Here is a 10,986-nt window from a genome sequence, read left to right as displayed (position 1 = left end):
GGCCACTCAGGGGTGGGAGGGTGCCGGGCGCGAACTGGGGACATCCAGCCAGGGCCCCTGGTGCTGAGCGGGTTGGCTTGGCAGGCCCGATGGCCAACACATCAGGAAAGGAGCATTCCCAACCGAGTGTTGGAGAGCAAATTCATGAACGCCAGAGCGTGTCGCATAGAGAGGAATACAATTTTGTAACTGCTGGAGAGGAACACCAATAGCATTGGAAGAATTCTAAAATATTTAGCAAACAGCAGCACCTTATTGAACGTAGAGCATTGAGCTTCAGATAAAACTCTTAAGTCATATTTAAACTTACTATCCTCTCAATATTTCCTTGAAATCTTAACTATCCCAGTAAAATCAGAACGGAACTTAATCTACCTTAAAAGTGCAAAGTCCTAAGTTTCTCTTTGTTACCTGTTAGCTTTGATAATTACTCATCTACATTAAAAAGTTGGGAGAAGCACGGATTCGAGTTACTAGGTGTGTTTCGAGAAGGAGAATCGTCTGTGTGTTTCAATTTACCTAGTTCACAACATTCTAAAGCGTAAAAACAAAGTTTGGCCAAAATGACCTCAACTTCCTCAACTTTTGCTCGGGAGCAGTTCTGAAAAGCGAATCCACTGAAAATCATGGGAACCCTCTTCCTGCTCCCTTTCCTGGCCGCGGAGGATTCCAGCCAGTAAAGTCAGGTCTGGCCCAGACGGTGGACACCCCACCTGCACACTCTGCGGGAAACCTCCCGAGAGTGCGGTCTCCGTGCCCACCCCGGAGGGGTCGAACGCGCGCGCAAGCAAGGCGTGCTCCCAGCGCTCCAGCCGGGCGCTCCAGGCCCGGGCACTGGACGGCTATGCAGCCCCAGTCAAAAGCACGCTGACCTTGAAGTTGCCTGTGCCCCTACACAGTCTGGTAGCGCCTGGGTCAACCTGAAACCTGCTCTCCGAGTCGGGTGAGAGTGGGATTCACTATCCTGCGTCCTTGCCGGGATTGGGAGCAGGAAATCTTCGTGAAGATTCAAGCCTACCAAGCCCTCGAGGCCAAGACTTTGTGGGGTCTTTTCGTATCAGTATTTTCCCATCCTTTTCCCTAGGTGCTGCGGAGCTCTCTGCAGAGAGGGCTCTCCCGGGTCCAAGCGTGTCCAGAGACTGGCGAGGCTGAAGGGCGGCGCGCCTACACAGGCGCCTGGAGCCTGGCCCGTGCTGGAACCTGCCTGGCAGTGTGCCAAGGGCCCGAGCCTAGCTGTTGCTTAAGACGCTGCCCGCGGGAAAGTTGAAACTTCCAATAAAGTTCTTTCGAGAAGATACTCCTTTTCTTTATCTATTTTAAAGGAAAAGAGGGTTGATCCTCCCCATCGTTTGGCGAATAGGTAGCCTAAGTTTGAATCGATATTTAAGAGAAACTCGCGCTCCCCAGGAAGCAGCTTTTTCGGCGGTGTGCACACGCGGGCTCCCGCACCGGCCGTGACGGGCACACGTGGCTCCAGCGAGGTCTTTCCGGATCTTGGCGACTTTCAAGGTGAGGGAAAGCGGTATAGCAAGCGAATAATTTTGTGCGTGTCACCACGGAAACCCCAGATAACGAGGTAGAATATGCAAATAGAGAAGGCGAAACTGGTGAAAAGACTTTTTAAAGAATTCTCTTCTACCTCGGTTACTCGGGACATCGCATTCAGTTTTCCTCCCTAGGGGCAGGACAGCACTGGTGTTAAAAACGTCTGTGCCCTGGAATCTTACAGATTGTTGAAAAACATTCCAAATTTTCTTAATTGAAATAGCTCGAACCACCACCACCACAAAAAGGTATACACTTTTAGGGCTTGCCGGGTGTGCACGGATTAAATAACTAAAAATTCATCTGCGTTTTGGGATTTTTAGTTCTACGATTTAAAAGCCACAGCGCCATCTCCTGGTAATGAAGAGAATATCGAGGCGGATGACAACACTTAAATGAGAAATATGAAATATTCAAATAAGAGAGACATGCTTTCTCTTACGCTTTAAGAATTATTTTAGTGATAAGTTAATTATGATTACAAAATATGATCTAGATTTTTGATGATTAAAAGTTGTCAGCCACAATCCTGGAAGCTAATTATTATATTTGTAGATAAAAGTTTCTATGTTACGTTTACACACACACGCACAGGTTGATTCCGATTTAGATACTATACTAGGGAGTTAGGATAAAATATGATTTTTAAATGTGTCATAAATAACATTTGATAAAAAATCAGAGATTAATTTCCAAATTAGAATTTGAGCTGCTTACTTATTTTATGCAAAAAATACTCTAAACTCTGCTCTCAAGAATTAGTTGACCAGTAGAAACCAGGTACTCAATTACTGTTTAGATGCTTTAATCACCAAGACATTCCTCTTCGTAAAATGAGGATTTCCAGTAAGAGTGGCTGTCTTTGTTACCTTTTGTGGATAATGTTTACCATGGGTCGTGGAAATGGGAATAATATGAAATCATGATGCACCGAAACATAAATTCCCCTAGTTCCTCCCTATGTTCTACTAACTAACATTAGTAAATAGTCCTAATTCCTAATGTAGCAGACTTCTCATCACGCAGTCTCTCAGAATGCCTTATTTAAGCTTTCGGATGCTGAAATACCACTTGAGGCAAAATTATGGATATTTTCCAAAAATTCAGTGCATGTAATAGAAAGGATACTTAATACTTTTGTGACGTAAAATGTCACTGAAGTGTGAATATTTTGGCAAGTTTTACGTCCCTTTATGAATAAGATTGAAATCCAGTACAACTGAGAGAGAATAATCTTACTAAAAACATTTCTCCTCTATGACTATGTACAGAGTCCAGCTGCTTGAAACACAAATAAAACTGGATATGCTTTTTGCAGTGTACAAAATATTTTGAATACCCTTCCAAAATATTGTAGATCAAACAGACAAATGTAAACGTCGCTTCTGTTGAAAGATTAATTTTTCGATTAATTAAAGCGAAGATCTATTATGTCAAATATTTGGACTCAGTCAATGTAAGAGTTCCTGTTTGAAAGCAATTTGATTACATATAGGAAGAGCTAGATAAACAGATGGTTAGCTAGAGAGCTTTTCACAGTTGAAATCTGAAATTTAGCTTGGATAAGTTTGACACATTCTCAAACATTTTTGATAAGGTCATTTGATCTGTTCTTACAACGCAGGATTGCTGTACATAATCACGTTAACGTATGTGTAAGCACCATTTAATTCAACTTTCTTATTAAATTATTGGCTGAAAACTGTACTGACTGAGTTGTCCGCTTTGAGAAAAAATGATAGATACACGTATGTATCCGTATGTATACACACGCGCATGTGTGTGCTGTATTTATTTACACAGTGGTAAACACACATTGTAAAAAGAAAATTAACAGCAGCAAGGCATCGTGAAAAGTGTGTCTTTTAAAATACCTATTTATTTATCTAATCTGCTACAGGATACCTGTGTTCATGAGAGAGAGAGAGGTGAGAAAGAAAGAACAGGTCTGGGATTCGAACTGTAATCAGCCATGTGAGAGTCCAGCGCCTTAACCACCACACTGCCTATTGGCCCCCAAAAGCGTGTCTTAACATACAAATAACAGTCCTCTGATGAAATGTTTCGTCCAGACCACCTGGAGGGGGCATTGTTTGCTGGCAGTGGTGTGGGCACACACCCCAGGCAGTCTGTCTCGGTAGTGCAGTGACCCTGTGAAGAATGGACATGGCTGTGTGGGTGACTTGGAGACAGTAAAACTAATCTCAGAAGGATTTAAGAGCCTCCTGGGCTTTAGGTATCTATGAAGACACATTTCTCACTGTCTTCATAGGAGAGAAGTTGAGATGTTCCCAGAAAGAATTTTCAGTAAATCCATATACATAAATGTTCTTAATTCCCTGAGTGGTTATTCCACATTTTAAGAACAAACAAAATCCATAGAGGAAAAGCAAAAAAGTAAGGAGGGGATGGAAAGAAGGAAGGCAGAGAAAAGTAGGTATGTAGATTTGAGGCCAAATAATATATTCAGTGTACTCAGAGCAGTGTATGTGAAAAGCATTTTTCTCATAAAGGTCCAGTCTGCTTTTACTTTTTAAAACTTCAAATCATGATTTTTTACATATGTTGAAACTTGATTACACTTTGCTGTTAATTGCTTTAAAAGGTATGAGTAGGTGTAGTGGATCCTCAGAGGAGTACCTATGTCATCTCGGACAATTTTCTTGCTTCCACTTAGCTGTAGAAGGAAAATGGGGGCCAGCAGGAGGTGTGGTGGTTAAGGTACTGGACTTCCACGTGGTCAACTGCAGTTCAAGTCCCAGACCTGGTGGCTTGCTTTCTTACTTTCTCTCTCTCTGTTTCCCTCTTATCAAATTAACCAAATAATAATAATAAGTGAAGTAATTCCTTTTGTTTTGTTTTGTTTTGTTTTGTTTTTGGAGAGGTTTTTGCTACAGGGCACGTGCGCTCGCCAGAAAGACAGAGAGAGACAGAGAAACAGAAAGCGAGAAGTCACTCCCCAGGGGGGATGGCCACGCTGTAATCCCTTCTCCTCCAGTCTCCTCTCTGGATCTTGGGCACGCACGCACACGCGCCCGGTGTGAGTTTAAGCTATCCAGAACTTGAACCACGGTCGACTACATGGGAGTTCAGGGACATAGCCATTCCGCTAACTGCCGGCCCCATAAATGAAATAATTCTAAAAATAGAAGGAAAATGGATCATTAGTCATGTCTTTCTTGACTACCTCACAATATTAATCAAAGAAGACGCTGTGGAAGCATTTTGTAAACACTGAAACGATGTGTGAATTTAATGTTAATACTTCATTATGCTTCTTTGACTATTTTGCCTCAGCCAGTTCAGTTACCTTCCTTTGTCATTGTTGGTTTTTATTTTATTTACTTTTGCTGTCACCACTGGCAGATTTTACAGCATCTTCAGTACTTGGGTCATGATTCAGGGCCAGGAGGGTAGGAGCTGTAGTCATTTTGTCTTTATATCCTGGTTCTCTGGGTGTCCACACTCACTGCGGCCCCTCCCTTCTGCTATGAACATCACTATTGCCCTTCCTGTGGGGCTCTTGTTCTCTCTGTACTCTCTCGAATGGACTGTTTGTCTCTAGTCTGCCACGCAGTGGTCGCCAAGGTGTGATCCACTGAACTCACTAGCGTGTAGAACGAGAAAGGGCTGAGCAGCTGGCTCCAGGCCAGCTCTTATGTGAGTTTCCCACCGTGTCTCTAACCTTCCCGGCAATCCTGTACTGTCATGCCTCCAGTTTAGTGCATTTGTTAAATAAATGATTACATCATTTTTCTTTCTTCCTTTTAGGTCATTAATATAAAAGTGTTGTGAATCCAGATCTACCAACCATCTTAGTGGTTTCTTCCTCTCTGTGGCTGGATACATGCACACTATTTTTTTTTTCTCTGTTGTTTATGGTCCATCAGGCAGTTTCCATTTCAGGAACGGTGTTCATCTTGAAGAAGCCAATTTGAATTAATTTTTTTTATGAAAGATTTACGGAGACAATGGATATCAAAGGTCTACATTTATTACACATCCTGCCTTTCCTCACCCACTAATTTAGTTATTTTTATTGAGAAAGGTAATCAGTTTTGTCTGAATTATTTTTTCTTCTTACACCTCAGCTATTTATTGCCCCAGGTTTGTTGCATTAATATTTGAAGATAATATCTATTTAAAATTTGTTTTGTATTTTATTAGAATAAAAGTTGAATCAATCCTATGTGAATTGAGAAATACACTTAAAGTAATGAAACCACAACATTTCTATTTTAGAAAGGCACAATTTTTATAGATTTAGAGTGACAAGACTTTCCTAAGCAAGACAAAAGTCTAAGGAGTCACAGAGGACAAGGTCGATAAAAAAAATTAAAATTTCTGTTTTGTGAAGAAAAAGACCATAAATGAAGTGAAAAGACAAATGGCAGACTGGGAGAAAATAAACATATGAAACATACAAAGAGCTTCTAGAAAACAACAAGAAGCTATCTAATAGAAAAATAGGAAAATAACTTAATCTGGCAGTTAATAGAAATTCGAATGTTAAAAATGATATTAAAAAGATGTTCAGAGGGACCAGCAGATGGCATAATGGTTATATCTCTGGACTTCCACATAGCTGACTGTGGTTCGAGTCATGGACCTGGCAGCTTAAAAACTCATGCTAAACATGTGCACAGACATGTCCAAGATCCCGAGAGGAGAACGGAGGAAAAGAGGTTGTGGTGTGGCCATCCCCCCAGGAGATGATTTCTTGCTTCCTGTCTCTCTATCTCTCTCTGTCTCTCTGGAGAGCACATACATCCTATAGCAAAAAAGCTCTAAAAAAAAAAAGATGTTCAGAATCACTAATAAAAAGAAAATGCAAGAGGCTAGCAGGTAGTATGGTGACTAAGGTGTGAGACTCCCATCAGGCCTACCATAGTTGTAGCCCGGGATGAAGCAGTGGCTTGAAAATCACACAGGGCTCATGTGCATGCCCAAATCCTGTGAGGAGAATGAAGAAGGGATTGTAGCATGACCATCCCCCCAGGGGAGAGGCTGAGGCTGATTTCTCACTTTCTCACTCTCTGTCTCTCTCCAGCAAGTGCACATGCTCTATGGAAAAAAACTAAAAAAAAAAGAATGCAAGTCAAAACAGTTTTATAAATAAGCCAGATTTTTTTAAAAAATGACAATATGTGGGACCAGCAGTAGACATAATGGCTATATTGTTGGACTCCCATGTAGATGACCGCCGTTCAAGTCCGGGACCCGGTGGCTTAAACTCATGCTGGGCGCCTGTGCATGCGTGCCCAAGATCCTGAGAGGAGAATGGAGGAGAAGGGATTGCGACATGGCCATCCTCCCTGGGGTGGGGGCGGCGATTTCTGTCTCTTTGTGTCTCTTGTCTTTCTGGTGAGCTCACGTGCCATGTTACACAAACCTCAAAAAAAAAAAAATGACAATATGCAGAGCTGTAAGAAAAATTATTGTAGTAAAATTGGTGAAAAAAAATTTGTCATGAAGCCAGTGGATGGTGTAGTAGGTCCATCACTGGACTTTCACATGGCCGATTGCAGTTCGCATCCCAGACCTGATGGCTTGAAACTCACGCTGGGAGCATATGCATGTGTGCTCAAGACCCCAGGAGGAGAATAGAGGAGAAAGGATTATGATGTGGCCATCTTCTCTGGCGAGAGATTTCTCACTTTCCTTCTCAATGTCTCTGTCTCTCTCTCCCTGGTGAGTGCATGTGTCCTCGCAGAGGGCAGATCTACTAAAAAAAAAATGATGAAGGAGATTTGGAGTCTGACATCTAAGAGTCCTTCCTACAGAAATAATTACATGAATATATATATAAGTTTTTTTAAAAGAAAATAGCAGAAAATATGAAACAACCTAAATATTCTTTAGTAAGCAAATAATTAAATGTGGTGCCTCCATTCTATAAAATAGGATGCTGTTATAAAAGGTAAATGTGGTAGATCTATATATATGCTAGCGCTAGAAAGATATTTCTGATACATAATTAAGGTGAAAAAGCAAGATATAGAATAGACATGGTCATATAAGGTATTTTTAAAAGTGGACCAGATGGTGGTACAGCAGAAACACCACATTCTGTGATGGTAGACCCCGGGTTCTTGTTCCAAGATCTTCCCATGCGAGCCTGTGTGCATAACCCCGATTCACATTGTCTCAGACTGGAGGGAGAGGCAGCATGAGAACTCTGTTGGGGGTGACTCAGTCTCTCTCTCTCTCTCTCTCATGGAAGATAAGTAAACATTTGTAAAAAGTATGTGTCAATTTCTGTCATTCAAGATGCTGAAGCAAGGATCTGGTGGGTCCTCTGATGGAAAATTCTAGATTTCCCAGGGTCATCTAGTAGGAGCAATTACCAACTGAGTGGATGACACAGGAGCCAAAAATCTGAATCTCATCTCTGTGAGGGAACCAAGAGGTGGCTGGATAGATTGGCCCTGCTGTTGTGGATGTCACATGCAGCCACAGTCAGGGGATGCTCACCAAGGAAGATTCAGACCTCCAGCAGTGGGAATTTGACACTGCAGGTCATAAAGGAGACATTTTGAAGATAATGGGAAGATCAAAAATAATAAAGGTCAGGGGAAAGACTCTCTCATCCAGAACCAGTTGTACAGCAAACCAACAAACCCATTAAAAATCAGTTGCTGTGGCCAGCAGGTGGTGTGGTGGTTAAGGGCTCTAGACTCCCACATGGCTGACCCTAGTTCGAGTCCTGGACCTGCTGTCTTGCTTTCTCACTTTCCGTATCTCTCTGGTCCCTCTCTGGTCAAATTAAAATAAATAATTGAGGGACCAGCCGTTGGTGAATGGCTATGTCACTGGACTTCTATGGAGTTGACTGCAGTTCGATTCCTGGACCCAGTGGCTTAAACTCACGCCGGGCACGTGCGCATATGCGCCTAAGATCCCGAGAGGAGAATAGAGAAGAAAGGATTGCGGTGTGGCCATCCCCCTTGAAGGGTGATTTCTCGCTTTCTGTCTTTCTGGCGAGTGCACGTGCCCTATAGCAAAAAACCTCTCCCTCAAAAAGAAAGGAAGAAAGATAGAAAAAGAAAAAGAAAAGAAAAGAAAGAAAGAAAGAAAGATCATGGACCTGGAAGCTTGCTTTCTCACTCTCCCTCTGTCTGGTCAAATTTAAAATAATAATAAAAAAAAAGCAATTCTTTAAAAAAATCAATTGTTTTCTTCCCCATTTCTTTGGATAAATGACTACATGCCAAAAAATAAAAACACATTCTGAGGGTGTACCAAATAGTTAACCTCGATTCCCTGGTATTGGAGGGTTCAGGATGAGCTTTTTTTAATTATTATGTTCACAGAATGTGGAGACATCATGGATGTCAGATATTCACTGTCTACTTTGTGTATAGGTTTTTGTTTAACAATTTAAAAAGCTCGAGAGTAAGAGATTGAAGCACAAAGTGTCATATTGTCTCTCCATTTAAAAAGGTTGATAGTAGTTTTCCTAATTTTAAACTTACTTCCCATAATTTCCCAAATATCATGACATAAAACCATTTTCAATCCTCCATGTTATTTGGCTCAGGACTGCATTTTAGAGTTATAATATTTATGAGTAATATTAATATGGTTTTTTTGCATAACCACAGATATCTGCCCTTCTGAACGAGTCATTAAACTTTTGAAGAAAATTTATGCCAAAAATACAAGATGATCATACTGCAAAATTAATGATGTTATTGAAATTCAATTAATGTAACAGTTTACCTTGTAAATTAAGTCATTTTTATGCTATATTAGTCTGAACTACTTTTTTAAATAGAAGATTGTTATGGAGCAAAGAATTCTCACTTTGAGCTGTGACGAAATGAGTCTGGGGTGTGATTCCACCCTTTTGATCTCCTCACATGTGTTCGTACTGTAATTTGTCCATTAGATCTCCTGCTTCAAAAATGAAAGAACAATGGTGTTTGCCTTGGAGGTTACGAACATTCACACTTTAATCTTTCAGGGACTGCTCTTCTCCAGTCCCACTCAGATGTCTGATTGTCAGCTTTATATCTCAGAAAGTATTCCCTGCAATTCAGGTACAGTAAAGCATGTATCTCCAGCTAGCCTCTGTGTACTATATAACTTTTATAGTCATTATAAAAAATAATTTATTGAAAAAACTTAAACCTTTTGCAACTCAGGTGACTTTTGATTTAAATGTCTGTGAGCCTGGTTATGGTAATCTGTTATGGCAGGTTTTTTTTTTTTTTTTCTGAATTAAGTTAGCTGTTTATATTACAAAGTTTAGAAAATAAGAGAGTAACATCATCTCAAAGATAGCTGCTTAGAAAAAAAATGGGAGTCGATAGTCCACGTTTTTACCATTACTTGCTTTAGATTCACATTTAATTCAAGACCTGGAGAAATGTTCTACTCTTTGTGTCATATATTTCTTCTTCTATATATTTTTACATTATTTGGACTGCTACGGAGTAAAGTCTAAAATATAGTAAGCCTCACTCTGCTGGGATTATTTATTGGAAGCACTTTGTTGGGTGAAATTCCGAGAAGCAATGTAAGCTATTAACAGTAACATTAGACATCCAGAATAATAATTAATTAGTAAAAGATTTTTAGGGGGTTATTTAAAGGTGATGGCATGGGCAACAAATCTCTGTGAATGCTTAACTGCTTAACCTCGGAAGACATAAACTCTCGATATATTGTGATCTGAATTTGAAGGAGCTGCGCTGACAGCATTATTTCCTATGCACACGGAGGTAGCTGACAAGATCAATGTGTCCCCTGCAACCCTTAGACGCTCTGACCAGGAATTGCTTGCAAGGTGAGTTTCACTACCTGTGGGTTGCTTTGTTACCTAGACTTTGGGCATTAAAATGAAATCACTCCTTGCTGAAATGCAAATGCAAATAGCACCAAGCTATTTTTATATTTGCCAACTGAGCTATTCTGACTCGGACTGTGGTCAAAGCAATTAAGTCATCTTTCATCTGTGGGTAGTTTGATGTGCCAAGACCCAGAAATATCATTTGTGTTGATCATGCTACCATTTGAAAGAAAGCAATTTGCATACTACTTAAGCTGAGAGCCGCTCTTCATTGCTTTTTGGTTTTGGTTTTTGGTTGTTCTGTCTAACTCCCTATATTTTCTAGCTGCCAATGCTGATGTTACAGTTTTTTGTTTTTTTCTTTTAAACACATGCCCTTGTTTTTCAAAATAAAAAATATATTATAATATAGATGTAGACGTGTTGAAAACGGTTTTAGACTAGAGTGAAGCAGAAAACTTTTTTCCTTCTTTAAGGAATATGCACACTTTCTGTAGGACCTGATTCGAGTTAAGGTATGATTATTATCCATAGCAGTTTAAAATTAATGTCTTCCGTCCACTCCAAGGACAGTAAAAGACAAGAGAGCAAAACTTCAAAAGAGAAACTTAAATCAATCTGAAAACTGCTAACTTCCTTAATAGGGT

At 40.4% G+C, this 10,986-nt stretch overlaps 1 pseudogene; it reads left to right on the top strand.

Annotated features, from left to right (window-relative positions):
- The first annotated feature begins 8,011 nt into the window (after positions 1 to 8,011).
- Positions 8,012 to 10,986, top strand: part of LOC102491033 (ferritin heavy chain-like) — a 14,716-nt pseudogene continuing 11,741 nt past the window's right edge.

Source organism: Tupaia chinensis, unplaced genomic scaffold (genome assembly GCF_000334495.1).
Source record: "Tupaia chinensis unplaced genomic scaffold, TupChi_1.0 Scaffold000288_2, whole genome shotgun sequence".
Classification (NCBI taxonomy): domain Eukaryota; kingdom Metazoa; phylum Chordata; class Mammalia; order Scandentia; family Tupaiidae; genus Tupaia; species Tupaia belangeri.
The sequence above is the reverse complement of the archived record's forward strand: the minus strand, read 5'-3'. Positions and strand labels throughout refer to the sequence as shown.